Genomic DNA, 21,590 nt, shown 5'->3' with positions numbered 1-21,590 from the left:
GGTTGTCCCTGTTATAGCCCTGTGGTTGTCCCTGTGGTTGTCCCTGTTATAGCCCTGTGGTTGTCCCTGTTATAGCCCTGTCCACAGCCCTGTGGTTGTCCCTGTTATAGTCCTGTGGTTGTCCCTGTTATAGCCCTGTGGTTGTCCCTGTTATAGCCCTGTGATTGTCCCTGTTATAGCCCTGTGGTTGTCCATGTTATAGCCCTGTGGTTGTCCCTGTTATAGCCCTGTGGTTGTCCCTGTTATAGCCCTGTGGTTGTCCCTGTTATAGCCCTGTGGTTGTCCCTGTTATAGCCCTGTGGTTGTCCCTGTTATAGCCCTGTGGTTGTCCCTGTTATAGCCCTGTGGTTGTCCCTGTTATAGCCCTGTGGTTGTCCCTGTTATAGCCCTGTGGTTGTCCCTGTTACAGCCCTGTGGTTGTCCCTGTTATAGCCCTGTCCACAGCCCTGTGGTTGTCCCTGTTATAGCCCTGTCCACAGCCCTGTGGTTGTCCCTTTATAGCCCTGTGGTAGTCCCTGTTATAGCCCTGTGGTTGTCCCTGTTATAGCCCTGTGGTTGTCCCTGTTATAGCCCTGTCCACAGCCCTGTGGTTGTCCCTGTTATAGCCCTGTCCACAGCCCTGTAGTTGTCCCTGTTATGGCCCTGTCCACAGCCCTGTGGTTGTCCCTGTTATAGCCCTGTGGTTGTCCCTGTTATAGCCCTGTGGTTGTCCCTGTGGTTGTCCCTGTTATAGTCCTGTCCACAGCCCTGTGGTTGTCGCTGTTATAGCCCTGTGGTAGTCCCTGTTATAGCCCTGTGGTTGTCCCTGTTATAGCCCTGTCCACAGCCCTGTGGTTGTCCCTGTTATAACCCTGTGGTTGTCCCTGTTATAGACATGTCCACAGCCCATGTAATGGGGTATGTTTAAATAATATGGACTACAGTACTATGATGTGATGTTATTTTGTGCAGAACTGCAGATTTAAACGTTGTATATGATGTTACTGAGATGTGGTGTCTTATTCCATCATGACTTGCATTTCTGTAATTAACTTTTTATAATCACCTTTCTATCTATGAATAACTTGGCTAATTAAATTGTTCTCTCTCTGAGCCAGAAGTGTATTCAAGGGCAGTACTGGGAGTCAGGGAGCCCAGAAACAATCAGTCGGTGGGTCTATCTGCCAGGAGTCAGGGAGCCCAGAAACAATCAGTCGGTGGGTCTATCTGCCAGGAGTCAGGGAGCCCAGAAACAATCAGTCGGTCGGTCTATCTGCCAGGAGTCAGGGAGCCCAGAAACAATCAGTCGGTCGGTCTATCTGCCAGGAGTCAGAGAGCCCAGAAACAATCAGTCGGTCGGTCTATCTGCCAGGAGTCAGAGAGCCCAGAAACAATCAGTCGGTCGGTCTATCTGCCAGGAGTCAGGGAGCCCAGAAACAATCAGTCGGTCGGTCTATCTGCCAGGAGTCAGGGAGCCCAGAAACAATCAGTCGGTCGGTCTATCTGCCAGGAGTCAGGGAGCCCAGATACAATCAGTCGGTCGGTCTATCTGCCAGGAGTCAGGGAGCCCAGAAACAATCAGTCGGTCGGTCTATCTGCCAGGAGTCAGGGAGCCCAGAAACAATCAGTCGGTCGGTCTATCTGCCAGGAGTCAGAGAGCCCAGAAACAATCAGTCGGTCGGTCTATCTGCCAGGAGTCAGGGAGCCCAGATACAATCAGTCGGTCGGTCTATCTGCCAGGAGTCAGGGAGCCCAGATACAATCAGTCGGTCGGTCTATCTGCCAGGAGTCAGAGAGCCCAGAAACAATCAGTCGGTGGGTCGGTCTGCCAGCCAGCCAGCCAGTCAGTCAGTCACCCAGTCAGTCAGTCAGTCAGTCAGTTACCCAGTCAGTCAGCCAGTCAGTCAGTCAGTTACCCAGTCAGTCAGTCAGTTACCCAGTCAGTTAGTCACCCAGTCAGTCAGTCAGTTACCCAGTCAGTCAGCCAGTCAGTCAATCAGTCAGTCAGTTACCCAGTCAGTCAGCCACCCAGTCAGTCAGTCAGTTACCCAGTCAGTCAGCCAGTCAGTCAGTCACCAAGTCAGTCAGTCAGTCAGTTACCCAGCCAGCCACCCAGTCAGTCAGTCAGTCAGTCAGTCAGTTACCCAGTCAGTCAGCCAGTCAGTCAGTCAGTCAGTTACCCAGTCAGTCAGTCAGTCAGTCAGTTACCCAGTCAGTCAGTTACCCAGTCAGTCAGTTAGTCAGTCAGTTACCCAGTCAGTCAGTCAGTTACCCAGTCAGTCAGTCAGTTACCCAGTCAGTTACCCAGTCAGTTAGTCACCCAGTCAGTCAGTCAGTTACCCAGTCAGTCAGCCACCCAGTCAGTCAGTCAGTTACCCAGTCAGTCAGCCAGTCAGTCAGTCAGTCACCCAGTCAGTCAGTCAGTCAGTCAGTCAGTTACCCAGCCAGTCAGCCAGCCAGCCAGTCAGTCAGTCACCCAGTCAGTCAGTCAGTTACCCAGTCAGTCATTCGGTCAGTCAGTCAGTCAGTCAGTCAGTCAGTCAGTCAGTCAGTCAGTCAGTCAGTCAGTCAGTCAGTTACCCAGTCAGTCAGTCAGTCAGTCAGTCAGTCAGTTACCCAGTCAGTCAGCCAGTCACCCAGTCAGTCAGTCAGTCAGTTAGTCAGTTACCCAGTCAGTCAGTCACCCAGTCAGTCAGTCAGTCAGTTAGTCAGTTACCCAGTCAGTCAGTCAGTTAGTCACCCAGTCAGTCAGTCAGTCAGTTAGTCAGTTACCCAGCCAGTCAGTCAGTCAGTCAGTCAGTCAGTTAGTCACCCAGTCAGTCAGTCAGTCAGTTAGTCAGTTACCCAGCCAGTAAGCCAGCCAGTCAGTCAGTCACCCAGTCAGTCACCCAGTCATTCAGTCAGTCAGTCACCCAGTCAGTCAGTCAGTCACCCAGTCAGTCACCCAGTCAGTCAGTCAGTTAGTCAGTTTCCCAGTCAGTCAGTCAGTCAGTTGGTTACCCAGTCAGTTAGTCAGCCAGTCAGCCAGTTAGTTAGTCAGTCAGCCAGCCAGCTAGCCAGCCAGTCAATAAGTTACCCAGCCAGTCAGTCAGTTACCCAGCCAGTCAGCCAGCCAGCCAGTCAGTCAGTCACCCAGTCAGTCAGTCAGTTACCCAGTCAGTCATTCAGTCAGTCAGTCAGTTACCCAGTCAGTCAGCCAGTTACCCAGTCAGTCATTCAGTCAGTCAGTCAGTCAGTCACCCAGTCAGTCAGTCAGTTACCCAGTCAGTCAGTCAATCAGTCAGTCAGTCAGTCAGTCAGTCAGTCAGTCAGTCACCCAGTCAGTTAGTCAGTCACCCAGTCAGTTAGTCAGTTACCCAGTCAGTCAGTCAGTCAGTCAGTCACCCAGTCAGTTACCCAGTCAGTCAGCCAGCCAGTCAGTCACCCAGTCAGTCAGTCAGTCAGTCAGTTACCCAGTTAGTCAGCCAGTCAGTCAGTCACCCAGTCAGTCAGTCACCGAGTCAGTCACCCAGTCAGTCACCCAGTCAGTCACCCAGTCAGTCAGTCAGTCAGTCAGTCAGTCAGTCACCCAGTCAGTCACCCAGTCAGTCAGTTAGTCAGTTTCCCAGTCAGTCAGTCAGCCAGTCAGTTGGTTACCCAGTCAGTTAGTCAGCCAGCCAGTTAGTTAGTCAGTCAGCCAGCCAGCTAGCCAGCCAGTCAATAAGTTACCCAGTCAGCCAGTCAGTCAGTCAGTCAGTCAGTCAGTCAGTCAGTCAGTCAGTTACCCAGTCAGTCAGTTAGTCAGTCAGTTACCCAGTCAGTCAGTCAGTTACCCAGTCAGTCAGTCAGTTACCCAGTCAGTTACCCAGTCAGTTAGTCACCCAGTCAGTCAGTCAGTTACCCAGTCAGTCAGCCACCCAGTCAGTCAGTCAGTTACCCAGTCAGTCAGCCAGTCAGTCAGTCAGTCACCCAGTCAGTCAGTCAGTCAGTCAGTCAGTCAGTTACCCAGCCAGTCAGCCAGCCAGCCAGTCAGTCAGTCACCCAGTCAGTCAGTCAGTTACCCAGTCAGTCATTCGGTCAGTCAGTCAGTCAGTCAGTCAGTCAGTCAGTCAGTCAGTCAGTCAGTCAGTCAGTCAGTCAGTTACCCAGTCAGTCAGTCAGTCAGTCAGTCAGTCAGTTACCCAGTCAGTCAGCCAGTCACCCAGTCAGTCAGTCAGTCAGTTAGTCAGTTACCCAGTCAGTCAGTCACCCAGTCAGTCAGTCAGTCAGTTAGTCAGTTACCCAGTCAGTCAGTCAGTTAGTCACCCAGTCAGTCAGTCAGTCAGTTAGTCAGTTACCCAGCCAGTCAGTCAGTCAGTCAGTCAGTCAGTTAGTCACCCAGTCAGTCAGTCAGTCAGTTAGTCAGTTACCCAGCCAGTAAGCCAGCCAGTCAGTCAGTCACCCAGTCAGTCACCCAGTCATTCAGTCAGTCAGTCACCCAGTCAGTCAGTCAGTCACCCAGTCAGTCACCCAGTCAGTCAGTCAGTTAGTCAGTTTCCCAGTCAGTCAGTCAGTCAGTTGGTTACCCAGTCAGTTAGTCAGCCAGTCAGCCAGTTAGTTAGTCAGTCAGCCAGCCAGCTAGCCAGCCAGTCAATAAGTTACCCAGCCAGTCAGTCAGTTACCCAGCCAGTCAGCCAGCCAGCCAGTCAGTCAGTCACCCAGTCAGTCAGTCAGTTACCCAGTCAGTCATTCAGTCAGTCAGTCAGTTACCCAGTCAGTCAGCCAGTTACCCAGTCAGTCATTCAGTCAGTCAGTCAGTCAGTCAGTCACCCAGTCAGTCAGTCAGTTACCCAGTCAGTCAGTCAATCAGTCAGTCAGTCAGTCAGTCAGTCAGTCAGTCAGTCACCCAGTCAGTTAGTCAGTCACCCAGTCAGTTAGTCAGTTACCCAGTCAGTCAGTCAGTCAGTCACCCAGTCAGTTACCCAGTCAGTCAGCCAGCCAGTCAGTCACCCAGTCAGTCAGTCAGTCAGTCAGTTACCCAGTTAGTCAGCCAGTCAGTCAGTCACCCAGTCAGTCAGTCAGTCAGTCAGTCAGTCAGTCAGTTACCCAGTCAGTCAGTCAGTCAGTCAGTTAGTTAGTCACCCAGTCAGTCAGTCAGTCAGTTACCCAGCCAGTCAGCCAGCCAGTCAGTCAGTCAGTCACCGAGTCAGTCACCCAGTCAGTCAGTCAGTCAGTCACCCAGTCAGTCAGTCACCCAGTCAGTCACCCAGTCAGTCAGTCAGTCACCCAGTCAGTCACCCAGTCAGTCAGTCAGTTAGTCAGTTTCCCAGTCAGTCAGTCAGCCAGTCAGTTGGTTACCCAGTCAGTTAGTCAGCCAGTCAGCCAGTTAGTTAGTCAGTCAGCCAGCCAGCTAGCCAGCCAGTCAATAAGTTACCCAGCCAGTCAGTCAGTTACCCAGCCAGTCAGCCAGCCAGCCAGTCAGTCAGTCACCCAGTCAGTCAGTCAGTTACCCAGTCAGTCAGCCAGTCACCCAGTCAGTCAGTCAGTCAGTCAGTTACCCAGTCAGTCAGCCACCCAGTCAGTCAGTCAGTTACCCAGTCAGCCAGTCAGTCAGTCACCCAGTCAGTCAGTTACCCAGTCAGTCAGTCAGTCAGTTAGTCAGTCAGTTACCCAGTCAGTCAGTCAGCCAGTCAGTCAGTCAGTCAGTTACCCAGTCAGTCAGTCAGTCAGTTACCCAGTCAGTCAGCCAGTCAGTCAGTCAGTCAGTCAGTCAGTCAGTTACCCAGTCAGTCAGCCACCCAGTCAGTCAGTCAGTTACCCAGTCAGCCAGTCAGTCAGTCAGTCACCCAGTCAGTCAGTCAGTCAGTCAGTTACCCAGCCAGTCAGCCAGCCAGCCAGTCAGTCAGTCACCCAGTCAGTCAGTCAGTTACCCAGTCAGTCATTCGGTCAGTCAGTCAGTCAGTCAGTCAGTCAGTCAGTCAGTCAGTCAGTTAGTTACCCAGTCAGTCAGCCAGTCAGTCAGTCACCCAGTCAGTCAGTCAGTCAGTTACCCAGTTACCCAGTCAGTCAGCCAGTCACCCAGTCAGTCAGTCAGTTAGTCAGTTACCCAGTCAGTCAGTCACCCAGTCAGTCAGTCAGTCAGTTAGTCAGTTACCCAGTCAGTCAGTCAGTCAGTCACCCAGTCAGTCAGTTACCCAGTCAGTCAGTCAGTTACCCAGTCAGTCAGTCAGTTACCCAGTTAGTCAGCCAGTCAGTCAGTCACCCAGTCAGTCAGTCAGTCAGTCAGATACCCAGTCAGTCAGTCAGTCAGTCAGTCAGTCAGTTAGTCACCCAGTCAGTCAGTCAGTCAGTTAGTCAGTTACCCAGCCAGTCAGCCAGCCAGTCAGTCAGTCACCCAGTCAGTCAGTCAGTCACCCAGTCAGTCAGTCAGTCACCCAGTCAGTCAGTCAGTCAGTTAGTCAGTTTCCCAGTCAGTCAGTCAGCCAGTCAGTTGGTTACCCAGTCAGTTAGTCAGCCAGTCAGCCAGTTAGTTAGTCAGTCAGCCAGCCAGCTAGCCAGCCAGTCAATAACTTACCCAGCCAGTCAGTCAGTTACCCAGCCAGTCAGCCAGCCAGTCAGTCACCCAGTCAGTCAGTCAGTTACCCAGTCAGTCAGCCAGCCAGTCAGTCACCCAGTCAGTCAGTCAGTCAGTCAGTCAGTCAGTCAGTTACCCAGTCAGTCAGCCAGTTACCCAGTCAGTCATTCAGTCAGTCAGTCAGTCAGTCACCCAGTCAGTCAGTCAGTTACCCAGTCAGTCAGTCAGTCAGTTACCCAGTCAGTCATTCAGTCAGTCAGTCAGTCAGTTACCCAGTCAGTCAGCCAGTCAGTCAGTCACCCAGTCAGTCAGTCAGTCAGTTACCCAGTCAGTCAGTCAGTCAATCAGTCAGTCAGTCAGTCAGTCAGTCACCCAGTCAGTCAGTTACCCAGTCAGTCAGCCAGCCAGTCAGTCACCCAGTCAGTCAGTCAGTCAGTTACCCAGTTAGTCAGCCAGTCAGTCAGTCACCCAGTCAGTCAGTTACCCAGTCAGTCAGTCAGTCAGTCAGTCAGTCAGTCAGTCAGTTACCCAGTCAGTCAGTCAGTCAGTCAGTCAGTTAGTTAGTCACCCAGTCAGTCAGTCAGTCAGTTAGTCAGTTACCCAGCCAGTCAGCCAGCCAGTCAGTCAGTCACCGAGTCAGTCACCCAGTCAGTCAGTCAGTCAGTCAGTCACCCAGTCAGTCAGTCAGTCAGTCACCCAGTCAGTCACCCAGTCAGTCAGTTAGTCAGTTTCCCAGTCAGTCAGCCAGTCAGTTGGTTACCCAGTCAGTTAGTCAGCCAGCCAGTTAGTTAGTCAGTCAGCCAGCCAGCTAGCCAGCCAGTCAATAAGTTACCCAGTCAGCCAGTCAGTCAGTCAGTCAGTCAGTCAGTCAGTCAGTCAGTTACCCAGTCAGTCAGTCAGTTAGTCAGTCAGCTACCCAGTCAGTCAGTCAGTTACCCAGTCAGTCAGTCAGTTACCCAGTCAGTTACCCAGTCAGTTAGTCACCCAGTCAGTCAGTCAGTTACCCAGTCAGTCAGCCAGTCAGTCAGTCAGTTACCCAGTCAGTCAGCCACCCAGTCAGTCAGTTACCCAGTCAGTCAGCCAGTCAGTCAGTCAGTCACCCAGTCAGTCAGTCAGTCAGTCAGTCAGTCAGTCAGTCAGTCAGTTACCCAGCCAGTCAGCCAGCCAGCCAGTCAGTCAGTCACCCAGTCAGTCAGTTACCCAGTCAGTCATTCGGTCAGTCAGTCAGTCAGTCAGTCAGTCAGTCAGTCAGTCAGTCAGTCAGTCAGTTACCCAGTCAGTCAGCCAGTCAGTCAGTCACCCAGTCAGTCAATCAGTCAGTTACCCAGTTACCCAGTCAGTCAGCCAGTCAGTCAGTCAGTCAGTTAGTCAGTTACCCAGTCAGTCAGTCACCCAGTCAGTCAGTCAGTCAGTTAGTCAGTTACCCAGTCAGTCAGTCAGTCAGTCAGTCACCCAGTCAGTCAGTTACCCAGTCAGTCAGTCAGTTACCCAGTTAGTCAGCCAGTCAGTCAGTCACCCAGTCAGTCAGTCAGTCAGTTACCCAGTCAGTTACCCAGTCAGTCAGTCAGTCAGTCAGTTAGTCACCCAGTCAGTCAGTCAGTCAGTTAGTCAGTTACCCAGCCAGTCAGCCAGCTAGTCAGTCAGTCACCCAGTCAGTCACCCAGTCATTCAGTCAGTCAGTCACCCAGTCAGTCAGTCAGTCACCCAGTCAGTCACCCAGTCAGTCAGTCAGTTAGTCAGTTTCCCAGTCAGTCAGTCAGCCAGTCAGTTGGTTACCCAGTCAGTTAGTCAGCCAGTCAGCCAGTTAGTTAGTCAGTCAGCCAGCCAGCTAGCCAGCCAGTCAATAAGTTACCCAGCCAGTCAGTCAGTTACCCAGCCAGTCAGCCAGCCAGCCAGTCAGTCAGTCACCCAGTCAGTCAGTCAGTTACCCAGTCAGTCAGCCAGCCAGTCAGTCACCCAGTCAGTCAGTCAGTTACCCAGTCAGTCATTCAGTCAGTCAGTCAGTTACCCAGTCAGTCAGCCAGTTACCCAGTCAGTCATTCATTCAGTCAGTCAGTCAGTCAGTCAGTCACCCAGTCAGTCAGTCAGTTACCCAGTCAGTCAGTCAGTCAGTCAATCAGTCAGTCAGTCAGTCAGTCACCCAGTCAGTTAGTCAGTCACCCAGTCAGTTAGTCAGTTACCCAGTCAGTCAGTCAGTCAGTCACCCAGTCAGTCAGTTACCCAGTCAGTCAGCCAGTCAGTCAGTCAGTCAGTCAGTCAGTCAGTCAGTCAGTCAGTTACCCAGTCAGTCAGTCAGTCAGTCAGTCAGTCAGTTAGTTAGTCACCCAGTCAGTCAGTCAGTCAGTTACCCAGCCAGTCAGCCAGCCAGTCAGTCAGTCAGTCACCGAGTCAGTCACCCAGTCAGTCAGTCAGTCAGTCACCCAGTCAGTCAGTCAGTCACCCAGTCAGTCACCCAGTCAGTCAGTCAGTTAGTCAGTTTCCCAGTCAGTCAGTCAGCCAGTCAGTTGGTTACCCAGTCAGTTAGTCAGCCAGTCAGCCAGTTAGTTAGTCAGTCAGCCAGCCAGCTAGCCAGCCAGTCAATAAGTTACCCAGTCAGCCAGTCAGTCAGTCAGTCAGTCAGTCAGTCAGTCAGTCAGTTAGTCAGTCAGTTACCCAGTCAGTCAGTCAGCCAGTCAGTCAGTCAGTCAGTTACCCAGTCAGTCAGTTACCCAGTCAGTTACCCAGTCAGTTACCCAGTCAGTTAGTCACCCAGTCAGTCAGCCAGTCAGTCAGTCAGTCAGTCAGTTACCCAGTCAGTCAGCCACCCAGTCAGTCAGTCAGTTACCCAGTCAGTCAGCCAGTCAGTCAGTCACCCAGTCAGTCAGTTACCCAGTCAGTCAGTCAGTTAGTCAGTCAGTTACCCAGTCAGTCAGTCAGCCAGTCAGTCAGTCAGTCAGTCAGTCACCCAGTCAGTCAGTCAGTCAGTTAGTCAGTTACCCAGCCAGTCAGCCAGCTAGTCAGTCAGTCACCCAGTCAGTCACCCAGTCATTCAGTCAGTCAGTCACCCAGTCAGTCAGTCAGTCACCCAGTCAGTCACCCAGTCAGTCAGTCAGTTAGTCAGTTTCCCAGTCAGTCAGTCAGCCAGTCAGTTGGTTACCCAGTCAGTTAGTCAGCCAGTCAGCCAGTTAGTTAGTCAGTCAGCCAGCCAGCTAGCCAGCCAGTCAATAAGTTACCCAGCCAGTCAGTCAGTTACCCAGCCAGTCAGCCAGCCAGCCAGTCAGTCAGTCACCCAGTCAGTCAGTCAGTTACCCAGTCAGTCAGCCAGCCAGTCAGTCACCCAGTCAGTCAGTCAGTTACCCAGTCAGTCATTCAGTCAGTCAGTCAGTTACCCAGTCAGTCAGCCAGTTACCCAGTCAGTCATTCATTCAGTCAGTCAGTCAGTCAGTCAGTCACCCAGTCAGTCAGTCAGTTACCCAGTCAGTCAGTCAGTCAGTCAATCAGTCAGTCAGTCAGTCAGTCACCCAGTCAGTTAGTCAGTCACCCAGTCAGTTAGTCAGTTACCCAGTCAGTCAGTCAGTCAGTCACCCAGTCAGTCAGTTACCCAGTCAGTCAGCCAGTCAGTCAGTCAGTCAGTCAGTCAGTCAGTCAGTCAGTCAGTTACCCAGTCAGTCAGTCAGTCAGTCAGTCAGTCAGTTAGTTAGTCACCCAGTCAGTCAGTCAGTCAGTTACCCAGCCAGTCAGCCAGCCAGTCAGTCAGTCAGTCACCGAGTCAGTCACCCAGTCAGTCAGTCAGTCAGTCACCCAGTCAGTCAGTCAGTCACCCAGTCAGTCACCCAGTCAGTCAGTCAGTTAGTCAGTTTCCCAGTCAGTCAGTCAGCCAGTCAGTTGGTTACCCAGTCAGTTAGTCAGCCAGTCAGCCAGTTAGTTAGTCAGTCAGCCAGCCAGCTAGCCAGCCAGTCAATAAGTTACCCAGTCAGCCAGTCAGTCAGTCAGTCAGTCAGTCAGTCAGTCAGTCAGTTAGTCAGTCAGTTACCCAGTCAGTCAGTCAGCCAGTCAGTCAGTCAGTCAGTTACCCAGTCAGTCAGTTACCCAGTCAGTTACCCAGTCAGTTACCCAGTCAGTTAGTCACCCAGTCAGTCAGCCAGTCAGTCAGTCAGTCAGTCAGTTACCCAGTCAGTCAGCCACCCAGTCAGTCAGTCAGTTACCCAGTCAGTCAGCCAGTCAGTCAGTCACCCAGTCAGTCAGTTACCCAGTCAGTCAGTCAGTTAGTCAGTCAGTTACCCAGTCAGTCAGTCAGCCAGTCAGTCAGTCAGTCAGTCAGTTACCCAGTCAGTCAGTCAGTCAGTCAGTTACCCAGTCAGTTACCCAGTCAGTTAGTCACCCAGTCAGTCAGCCAGTCAGTCAGTCAGTCAGTTACCCAGCCAGCCAGCCAGTCAGTCAGTCACCCAGTCAGTCAGTTACCCAGTCAGTCAGCCAGCCAGTCAGTCACCCAGTCAGTCAGTCAGTTACCCAGTCAGTCATTCGGTCAGTCAGTCAGTCAGTCAGTTACCCAGTCAGTCAGCCAGTCAGTCAGTCACCCAGTCAGTCAGTCAGTCAGTTACCCAGTTACCCAGTCAGTCAGCCAGTCACCCAGTCAGTCAGTCAGTCAGTTAGTCAGTCACCCAGTCAGTCAGTCACCCAGTCAGTCAGTCAGTTAGTTAGTCAGTTACCCAGTCAGTCAGTCAGTCAGTCACCCAGTCAGTCAGTTACCCAGTCAGTCAGTCAGTCAGTCAGTCAGTCAGTTACCCAGTTAGTCAGCCAGTCAGTCAGTCAGTCACCCAGTCAGTCAGTCAGTCAGTTACCCAGTTAGTCAGCCAGTCAGTCAGTCACCCAGTCAGTCAGTCAGTCAGTCAGTCAGTCAGTTAGTCACCCAGTCAGTCAGTCAGTCAGTTAGTCAGTTACCCAGCCAGTCAGCCAGCCAGTCAGTCAGTCACCCAGTCAGTCACCCAGTCAGTCAGTCAGTCAGTCACCCAGTCAGTCAGTCAGTCAGTCACCCAGTCAGTCACCCAGTCAGTCAGTCAGCCAGTCAGTTGGTTACCCAGTCAGTTAGTCAGCCAGTCAGCCAGTTAGTTAGTCAGTCAGCCAGCCAGCTAGCCAGCCAGTCAATAAGTTACCCAGTCAGCCAGTCAGTCAGTCAGTCAGTCAGTTACCCAGTCAGTCAGTCAGTCAGTCAGTCAGTCAGTTAGTCAGTCAGCCAGCCAGTCAGCCAGTCAGTCACCCAGTCAGTCACCCAGTCAGTCAGTCAGTCACCCAGTCAGTCACCCAGTCAGTCACCCAGTCAGTCACCCAGTCAGCCAGTCAGTCAGTCACCAGTCAGTCAGTCAGTCAGCCAGCCAGCCAGCCAGCCAGTTAGTCAGTCACCCAGTCAGCCAGTCAGTCAGTCACCAGTCAGCCAGTTAGTCAGTCACCCAGTCAGCCAGTCAGTCAGTCACCAGTCAGTCAGCCAGCCAGCTACCCAGTCAGCCAGTCAGCCAGTTAGTCACCAGCCAGTCACCCAGTCAGCCAATCACCAAGTCAGCCAGTCAGTCAGTCACCAGTCAGTCAGCCAGTTAGTCTGCCAGCCAGTCAGCCAGTTAGTCAGTCACCCAGTCAGCCAGTCAGTCAGTCACCAAGTCAGTCACCAAGTCAGTCACCCAGTCAGCCAGTCAACCAGTCAGTCAGTCACCCAGTCAGTCAGTCAGTCAGTCAGTCACCCAGTCAGTCAGTCACCCAGTCAGTCAGCCAGTCAATCAGTCAGCCAGTCAGTCAGCCAGCCAGCCAGTCAGTCAAACAGTTAGCCAGTCCTCCAGCCAGAGCGATACAGGGAGTCAGGTAGAAGGAGAGGTGGGGGGGTAGAGATACAGAGAGGCAGGTAGAAGGAGAGGTGGGGGGGGTAGAGATACAGAGAGGCAGGTAGAAGGAGAGGTGGGGGGTAGAGATACAGAGAGGCAGGTAGAAGGAGAGGTGGGGGGGGTAGAGGTACAGAGAGGCAGGTAGAAGGAGAGGTGGGGGGGGTAGAGATACAGAGAGACAGGTAGAAGGAGAGGTGGGGGGGGTAGAGATACAGAGAGGCAGGTAGAAGGAGAGGTGGGGGGGGTAGAGATACAGAGAGGCAGGTAGAAGGAGAGGTGGGGGGGTAGAGGTACAGAGAGGCAGGTAGAAGGAGAGGTGGGGGGGGGTAGAGGTACAGAGAGGCAGGTAGAAGGAGAGGTGGGGGGGGTAGAGATACAGAGAGACAGGTAGAAGGAGAGGTGGGGGGGGGTAGAGGTACAGAGAGGCAGGTAGAAGGAGAGGTGGGGGGGTAGAGGTACAGAGAGGCAGGTAGAAGGAGAGGTGGGGGGGGGGTAGAGGTACAGAGAGGCAGGTAGGAGAGGTGGGGGGGGTAGAGATACAGAGAGGCAGGTAGAAGGAGAGGTGGGGGGGGTAGAGATACAGAGAGGCAGGTAGAAGGAGAGGTGGGGGGGTAGAGGTACAGAGAGGCAGGTAGAAGGAGAGGTGGGGGGGGTAGAGGTACAGAGAGGCAGGTAGAAGGAGAGGTGGGGGGTAGAGATACAGAGAGGCAGGTAGAAGGAGAGGTGGGGGGGTAGAGATACAGAGAGACAGGTAGAAGGAGAGGTGGGGGGGGTAGAGGTACAGAGAGGCAGGTAGAAGGAGAGGTGGGGGGGGGGGGGGTAGAGATACAGAGAGGCAGGTAGAAGGAGAGGTGGGGGGGTAGAGATACAGAGAGGCAGGTAGAAGGAGAGGTGGGGGGTAGAGGTACAGAGAGGCAGGTAGAAGGAGAGGTGGGGGGGTAGAGATACAGAGAGGCAGGTAGAAGGAGAGGTGGGGGGGTAGAGGTACAGAGAGGCAGGTAGAAGGAGAGGTGGGGGGGGTAGAGGTACAGAGAGGCAGGTAGAAGGAGAGGTGGGGGGGTAGAGATACAGAGAGGCAGGTAGAAGGAGAGGTGGGGGGGGTAGAGGTACAGAGAGGCAGGTAGAAGGAGAGGTGGGGGGTAGAGATACAGAGAGGCAGGTAGAAGGAGAGGTGGGGGGGGGAGATACAGAGAGGCAGGTAGAAGGAGAGGTGGGGGGGGGTAGAGATATAGGGAGGCAGGTAGAAGGAGAGGTGGGGGGGGTAGAGATATAGAGAGACAGGTAGAAGGAGAGGTGGGGGGGTAGAGGTACAGAGAGGCAGGTAGAAGGAGAGGTGGGGGGGTAGAGGTACAGAGAGGCAGGTAGAAGGAGAGGTGGGGGGTAGAGATACAGAGAGGCAGGTAGAAGGAGAGGTGGGGGGGGGTAGAGGTACAGAGAGGCAGGTAGAAGGAGAGGTGGGGGGGTAGAGGTACAGAGAGACAGGTAGAAGGAGAGGTGGGGGGGTAGAGGTACAGAGAGGCAGGTAGAAGGAGAGGTGGGGGGTAGAGGTACAGAGAGGCAGGTAGAAGGAGAGGTGGGGGGGGGTAGAGATACAGAGAGGCAGGTAGAAGGAGAGGATGTGACTGTAAGTAGACGGAAAGTGTGTAAAGATAAAAGACCAAGAGAGATTGGAAGAGAAGCAGCATGTGTGAGAGCTCAACATTTAATTAGTAAACCGTGCACAGCACTCCCAGCACGCTGAAGAGTGAGCAGGGAAAGGAAAAAAGAACATGGAACTGAATGGCTTCAGTAGTTACAGTCTAACAGAATTACAGCTATGAGGAGGGACCAGGTTAATACTGACTGATGGAGGGACCAGGTTAGTAATGACTGATGGAGGGACCAGGTTAATAATGACTGATGGAGGGACCAGGTTAGTAATGACTGATGGAGGGACCAGGTTAGTAATGACTGATGGAGGGACCAGGTTAGTAATGACTGATGGAGGGACCAGGTTAGTAATGACTGATGGAGGGACCAGGTTAATAATGACTGATGGAGGGACCAGGTTAATAATGACTGATGGAGGGACCAGGTTAATAATGACTGATGGAGGGACCAGGTTAGTATGGAGGGACCAGGTTAATAATGACTGATGGAGGGACCAGGTTAGTAATGACTGATGGAGGGACCAGGTTAGTAATGACTGATGGAGGGACCAGGTTAATAATGACTGATGGAGGGACCAGGTTAATAATGACTGATGGAGGGACCAGGTTAGTATGGAGGGACCAGGTTAGTAATGACTGATGGAGGGACCAGGTTAGTAATGACTGATGGAGGGACCAGGTTAATAATGACTGGTGGAGGGACCAGGTTAGTAATGACTGATGGAGGGACCAGGTTAGTAATGACTGATGGAGGGACCAGGTTAGTAATGACTGATGGAGGGACCAGGTTAGTAATGACTGATGGAGGGACCAGGTTAGTACTGACTGATGGAGGGACCAGGTTAGTAATGACTGATGGAGGGACCAGGTTAGTATGGAGGGACCAGGTTAGTAATGACTGATGGAGGGACCAGGTTAGTAATGACTGATGGAGGGACCAGGTTAATAATGACTGATGGAGGGACCAGGTTAATAATGACTGATGGAGGGACCAGGTTAGTATGGAGGGACCAGGTTAGTAATGACTGATGGAGGGACCAGGTTAATAATGACTGATGGAGGGACCAGGTTAGTAATGACTGATGGAGGGACCAGGTTAATAATGACTGATGGAGGGACCAGGTTAGTATGGAGGGACCAGGTTAATAATGACTGATGGAGGGACCAGGTTAGTATGGAGGGACCAGTTGTCTCCACCTCTCCTCAGCCCTTCTCCATCTCTCCTCAGCCGCTATCTCTCCTGTCCCTCTCAGCCTCTCCTCAGCCTCTCCACCTCTCCTCAGCCTCTCTACCTCTCCTCAGCCCTTCTCCACCTCTCCTCAACCCTTCTCCATCTCTCCTCAGCCTCTCCACCTCTCCTCAGCCCTTCTCCATCTCTCCTCAGCCCTTCTCCACCTCTCCTCAGCCCTTCTCCATCTCTCCTCAGCCGCTATCTCTCCTGTCCCTCTCAACCTCTCCTCAACCCCTCTCTTCCTCTCCTCAGCCGCTATCTCTCCTGTCCCTCTCAGCCTCTCCTCAGCCCTTCTCCATCTCTCCTCAGCCCTTCTCCATCTCTCCTCAGCCTCTCCACCTCTCCTCAGCCCTTCTCCATCTCTCCTCAGCCCTTCTCCACCTCTCCTCAGCCCTTCTCCATCTCTCCTCAGCCGCTATCTCTCCTGTCCCTCTCAGCCTCTCCTCAGCCCTTCTCCATCTCTCCTCAGCCCTTCTCCATCTCTCCTCAGCCTCTCCACCTCTCCTCAGCCCTTCTCCATCTCTCCTCAGCCCTTCTCCACCTCTCCTCAACCCTTCTCCATCTCTCCTCAGCCTCTCCACCTCTCCTCAGCCCTTCTCCATCTCTCCTCAGCCTCTCCACCTCTCCTCAGCCCTTCTCCACCTCTCCTCAGCCTCTCCACCTCTCCTCAGCCCTTCTCCACCTCTCCTCAGCCTCTCCACCTCTCCTCAGCCCTTCTCCACCTCTCCTCAGCCTCTCCACCTCTCCTCAGCCCTTCTCCACCTCTCCTCAGCCCTTCTCCATCTCTCCTCAGCCCTTCTCCACCTCTCCTCAGCCCTTCTCCATCTCTCCTCAGCCCTTCTCCATCTCTCCTCAGCCCTTCTCCATCTCTCCTCAGCCCCTCTCCACCTCTCCTCAGCCCTTCTCCACCTCTCCTCAGCCCTTCTCCATCTCTCCTCAGCCCTTCTCCACCTCTCCTCAGCCCTTCTCCACCTCTCCTCAGCCCTTCTCCATCTCTCCTCAGCCCTTCTCCATCTCTCCTCAGCCCTTCTCCACCTCTCCTCAGCCCCTCTCCACCTCTCCTCAGCCCCTCTCCTCAGCCTCTCCACCTCTCCTCAGCCCCTCTCCACCTCTCCTCAGCCCCTCTCCACCTCTCCTCAGCCCCTCTCCTCAGCCTCTCCACCTCTCCTCAGCCCCTCTCCTCAGCCTCTCCACCTCTCCTCAGCCCCTCTCCTCAGCCTCTCCACCTCTCCTCAGCCCCTCTCCACCTCTCCTCAGCCCCTCTCCACCTCTCCTCAGCCCCTCTCCACCTCTCCTCAGCCCCTCTCCTCAGCCTCTCCACCTCTCCTCAGCCCCTCTCCACCTCTCCTCAGCCCCTCTCCTCAGCCCTTCTCCATCTCTCCTCAGCCTCTCAACCTCTCCTCAGCCCTTCTCCACCTCTCCTCAGCCTCTCCACCTCTCCTCAGCCCTTCTCCACCTCTCCTCAACCCTTCTCCATCTCTCCTCAGCCCTTCTCCATCTCTCCTCAGCCCCTCTCCATCTCTCCTCAGCCCTTCTCCACCTCTCCTCAGCCCCTCTCCTCAGCCCTTCTCCATCTCTCCTCAGCCCTTCTCCATCTCTCCTCAGCCTCTCAACCTCTCCTCAGCCCTTCTCCACCTCTCCTCAGCCCTTCTCCATCTCTCCTCAGCCCTTCTCCATCTCTCCTCAGCCCTTCTCCATCTCTCCTCAGCCCTTCTCCACCTCTCCTCAGCCCTTCTCCACCTCTCCTCAACCCTTCTCCATCTCTCCTCAGCCTCTCCACCTCTCCTCAGCCCTTCTCCATCTCTCCTCAGCCTCTCTACCTCTCCTCAGCCCTTCTCCATCTCTCCTCAGCCCTTCTCCACCTCTCCTCAGCCCTTCTCCATCTCTCCTCAGCCCTTCTCCATCTCTCCTGTCCCTCTCAGCCTCTCCTCAGCCCTTCTCCACCTCTCCTCAGCCCTTCTCCATCTCTCCTCAGCCCTTCTCCACCTCTCCTCAGCCCTTCTCCATCTCTCCTCAGCCGCTATCTCTCCTGTCCCTCTCAGCCTCTCCTCAGCCCTTCTCCACCTCTCCTCAGCCTCTCCACCTCTCCTCAGCCTCTCCACCTCTCCTCAGCCCCTCTCCACCTCTCCTCAGCCCTTCTCCACCTCTCCTCAGCCCTTCTCCATCTCTCCTCAGCCCTTCTCCATCTCTCCTCAGCCCTTCTCCATCTCTCCTCAGCCCTTCTCCATCTCTCCTCAGCCCTTCTCCATCTCTCCTCAGCCCTTCTCCATCTCTCCTCAGCCCTTCTCCACCTCTCCTCAGCCCTTCTCCATCTCTCCTCAGCCCTTCTCCACCTCTCCTCAGCCCTTCTCCATCTCTCCTCAGCCCCTCTCCTCAGCCCTTCTCCACCTCTCCTCAGCCCTTCTCCACCTCTCCTCAGCCCTTCTCCACCTCTCCTCAGCCCTTCTCCACCTCTCCTCAGCCCTTCTCCATCTCTCCTCAGCCCTTCTCCATCTCTCCTCAGCCCTTCTCCATCTCTCCTCAGCCCCTCTCCACCTCTCCTCAGCCCCTCTCCACCTCTCCTCAGCCCCTCTCCTCAGCCCTTCTCCATCTCTCCTCAGCCCTTCTCCATCTCTCCTCAGCCCTTCTCCATCTCTCCTGTCCCTCTCAGCCTCTCCTCAGCCCTTCTCCACCTCTCCTCAGCCCTTCTCCATCTCTCCTCAGCCCTTCTCCACCTCTCCTCAGCCCTTCTCCATCTCTCCTCAGCCGCTATCTCTCCTGTCCCTCTCAGCCTCTCCTCAGCCCTTCTCCACCTCTCCTCAGCCCTTCTCCACCTCTCCTCAGCCCTTCTCCACCTCTCCTCAGCCCTTCTCCACCTCTCCTCAGCCCTTCTCCACCTCTCCTCAGCCCTTCTCCATCTCTCCTCAGCCCTTCTCCATCTCTCCTCAGCCCTTCTCCACCTCTCCTCAGCCCTTCTCCATCTCTCCTCAGCCCTTCTCCACCTCTCCTCAGCCCTTCTCCACCTCTCCTCAGCCCTTCTCCACCTCTCCTCAGCCCTTCTCCACCTCTCCTCAGCCCTTCTCCATCTCTCCTCAGCCCTTCTCCATCTCTCCTCAGCCCCTCTCCTCAGCCCTTCTCCACCTCTCCTCAGCCCTTCTCCATCTCTCCTCAGCCCTTCTCCATCTCTCCTCAGCCCTTCTCCACCTCTCCTCAGCCCTTCTCCACCTCTCCTCAGCCCTTCTCCACCTCTCCTCAGCCCTTCTCCACCTCTCCTCAGCCCTTCTCCACCTCTCCTCAGCCCTTCTCCACCTCTCCTCAGCCCTTCTCCACCTCTCCTCAGCCCTTCTCCACCTCTCCTCAGCCCTTCTCCACCTCTCCTCAGCCCTTCTCCACCTCTCCTCAGTCCCTCACCACCTCTCCTCAGCCTCTCCACCTCTCCTCAGCTCCTCCCTATCTCTCCTCGGTCCCAATCATCCTCTCTTAACCGCCAGGCTACCTTACCTCATGTCTGTCATCTCTCTCATGCCTCTCGTTACGCAAGGAGATAATCACACTGCACATATTTAGTAATTTGCTGGAGTGTCAGGAAGATGTTGCTGCAGCACAGCGGATCCGCTGGGGGATCAAGTCCGAGCTGGGGGACGCTGTGCAGTGAGATCGGGTTGACGAGCAGAGTGATTGGAATGACGCTGTTATTACTGTCTCTCAGCTATTGTTTTCCTCCCCATTCAATTACTATCACAACCAATTCAATTAATAACAGATGGTTTTTTTTTAAGATGTCATTTAAGAATCAATTTGTTAATTGATCTATTGGAGGTTTTGATGGATTATATTGATTATCCTATAGGTTGTGTGATTGAAGTCATATTTAATATACTTGGGGCCTTGCAGATCAATTCCTTTTGACATGTGGATCAATAATCCATTCAACGTGATTCAGAGCATTACAATGGCTTGAGACATTTATAGAAACGTGTCGCGAGGGACCAGGTCAATAATGACTGATAGGGACCTATAGGTTAAGTGATTGAAGTCATCCATTCAACGTGATTCAGAGTATTACAATGTCTTGAGACATTTATAGAAACGTGTCACGTCATTTTATCTTCCATTGGACGCCACTTAATGTTTACAAGGCGTCGTTATGTGGCACCCTATTCCCTACGTAGTGCACTACTTTTGACCAGGGGCTCCATAGAGAATAAGGGTGCCAGCTGAGACACAACCAATAAGTCCTGTTGGCCACAACGGCATGTGACAGGTCTGGAATCAGCTAACGTTTTATACTGGCTGGTCACACTGAGCAATTACTACAGGTCTGGAATCAGCTAACACTGTATACTGGCTGGTCACACTGAGCAATTACTACAGGTCTGGAATCAGCTAACGCTTTATACTGGCTGGTCACACTGAGCAATTACTACAGGTCTGGAATCAGCTAACGCTTTATACTGGCTGGTCACACTGAGCAATTACTACAGGTCTGGAATCAGCTAACACTGTATACTGGCTGGTCACACTGAGCAATTACTACAGGTCTGGAATCAGCTAACACTTTATACTGGCTGGACACACTGAGCAATTACTACAGGTCTGGAATCAGCTAACACTTTATACTGGCTGGACACACTGAGCAATTACTACAGGTCTGGAATCAGCTAACACTGTATTCATTAGGAATGACTGCTGGAAACACACACACATGGATGACTGTGCTATGGAACGGTGATGAAGGAGTTTATGTCCTAATGCCTTTTACAGCAGAGCAGAGCAGGCCACAGTCAGAAACAGTAGGCTCCTTTTAGAGCAGAGCAGGCCACAGTCAGAAACAGTAGGCTCCTTTTACAGCAGAGCAGGCCACAGTCAGAAACAGTAGGCTCCTTTTACAGCAGAGCAGAGCAGGCCACAGTCAGAAACAGTAGGCTCCTTTTAGAGCAGAGCAGGCCACAGTCAGAAACAGTAGGCTCCTTTTACAGCAGAACAGAGCAGGCCACAGTCAGAAACAGTAGGCTCCTTTTAGAGCAGAGCAGGCCACATTCAGAAACAGTAGGCTCCTTTTACAGCAGAACAGAGCAGGCCACAGTCAGAAACAGTAGGCTCCTTTTAGAGCAGAGCAGGCCACAGTCAGAAACAGTAGGCTCCTTTTACAGCAGAACAGAGCAGGCCACAGTCAGAAACAGTAGGCTCCTTTTACAGCAGAGCAGAGCAGGCCACAGTCAGAAACAGTAGGCTCCTTTTACAGCAGAGCAGAGCAGGCCACAGTCAGAAACAGTAGGCTCCTTTTAGAGCAGAGCAGGCCACAGTCAGAAACAGTAGGCTCCTTTTACAGCAGAGCAGGCCACAGTCAGAAACAGTAGGCTCCTTTTACAGCAGAGCAGAGCAGGCCACAGTCAGAAACAGTAGGCTCCTTTTAGAGCAGAGCAGGCCACAGTCAGAAACAGTAGGCTCCTTTTACAGCAGAACAGAGCAGGCCACAGTCAGAAACAGTAGGCTCCTTTTAGAGCAGAGCAGGCCACAGTCAGAAACAGTAGGCTCCTTTTACAGCAGAACAGAGCAGGCCACAGTCAGAAACAGTAGGCTCCTTTTAGAGCAGAGCAGGCCACAGTCAGAAACAGTAGGCTCCTTTTACAGCAGAACAGAGCAGGCCACAGTCAGAAACAGTAGGCTCCTTTTACAGCAGAATAGAGCAGGCCACAGTCAGAAACAGTAGGCTCCTTTTAGAGCAGAGCAGGCCACAGTCAGAAACAGTAGGCTCCTTTTACAGCAGAACAGAGCAGGCCACAGTCAGAAACAGTAGGCTCCTTTTAGAGCAGAGCAGGCCACAGTCAGAAACAGTAGGCTCCTTTTACAGCAGAACAGAGCAGGCCACAGTCAGAAACAGTAGGCTCCTTTTAGAGTAGAGCAGGCCACAGTCAGAAACAGTAGGCTCCTTTTAGAGTAGAGCAGAGCAGGCCACAGTCAGAAACAGTAGGCTCCTTTTAGAGCAGAGCAGAGCAGGCCACAGTCAGAAACAGTAGGCTCCTTTTAGAGCAAAGCAGAGCAGGCCACAGTCAGAAACAGTAGGCTCCTTTTACAGCAGAGCAGGGCAGGCCACAGTCAGAACAGTAGGCTCCTTTTAGAGCAGAGCAGGCCACAGTCAGAAACAGTAGGCTCCTTTTAGAGCAGAGCAGGCCACAGTCAGAACAGTAGGCTCCTTTTAGAGCAGAGCAGGCCACAGTCAGAAACAGTAGGCTCCTTTTAGAGCAGAGCAGAGCAGGCCACAGTCAGAAACAGTAGGCTCCTTTTAGAGTAGAGCAGAGCAGGCCACAGTCAGAAACAGTAGGCTCCTTTTAGAGCAGAGCAGGCCACAGTCAGAAACAGTAGGCTCC

The 21,590-nt window shown here is 53.3% G+C and overlaps 1 protein-coding gene across 1 annotated transcript in view; it reads left to right on the top strand.

The window, feature by feature from the left end:
* Positions 1-21,590, top strand: part of LOC124041068 (ryanodine receptor 2-like) — a gene marked incomplete at its 3' end in the record, with an annotated part of 293,761 nt that overhangs the window by 3,936 nt on the left and 268,235 nt on the right.

The sequence above is a fragment of the Oncorhynchus gorbuscha genome, linkage group LG08 (assembly GCF_021184085.1).
Source record: "Oncorhynchus gorbuscha isolate QuinsamMale2020 ecotype Even-year linkage group LG08, OgorEven_v1.0, whole genome shotgun sequence".
NCBI classification, from domain to species: Eukaryota; Metazoa; Chordata; class Actinopteri; order Salmoniformes; family Salmonidae; genus Oncorhynchus; species Oncorhynchus gorbuscha.
This window is presented reverse-complemented; position numbering and strand designations above follow the sequence as displayed.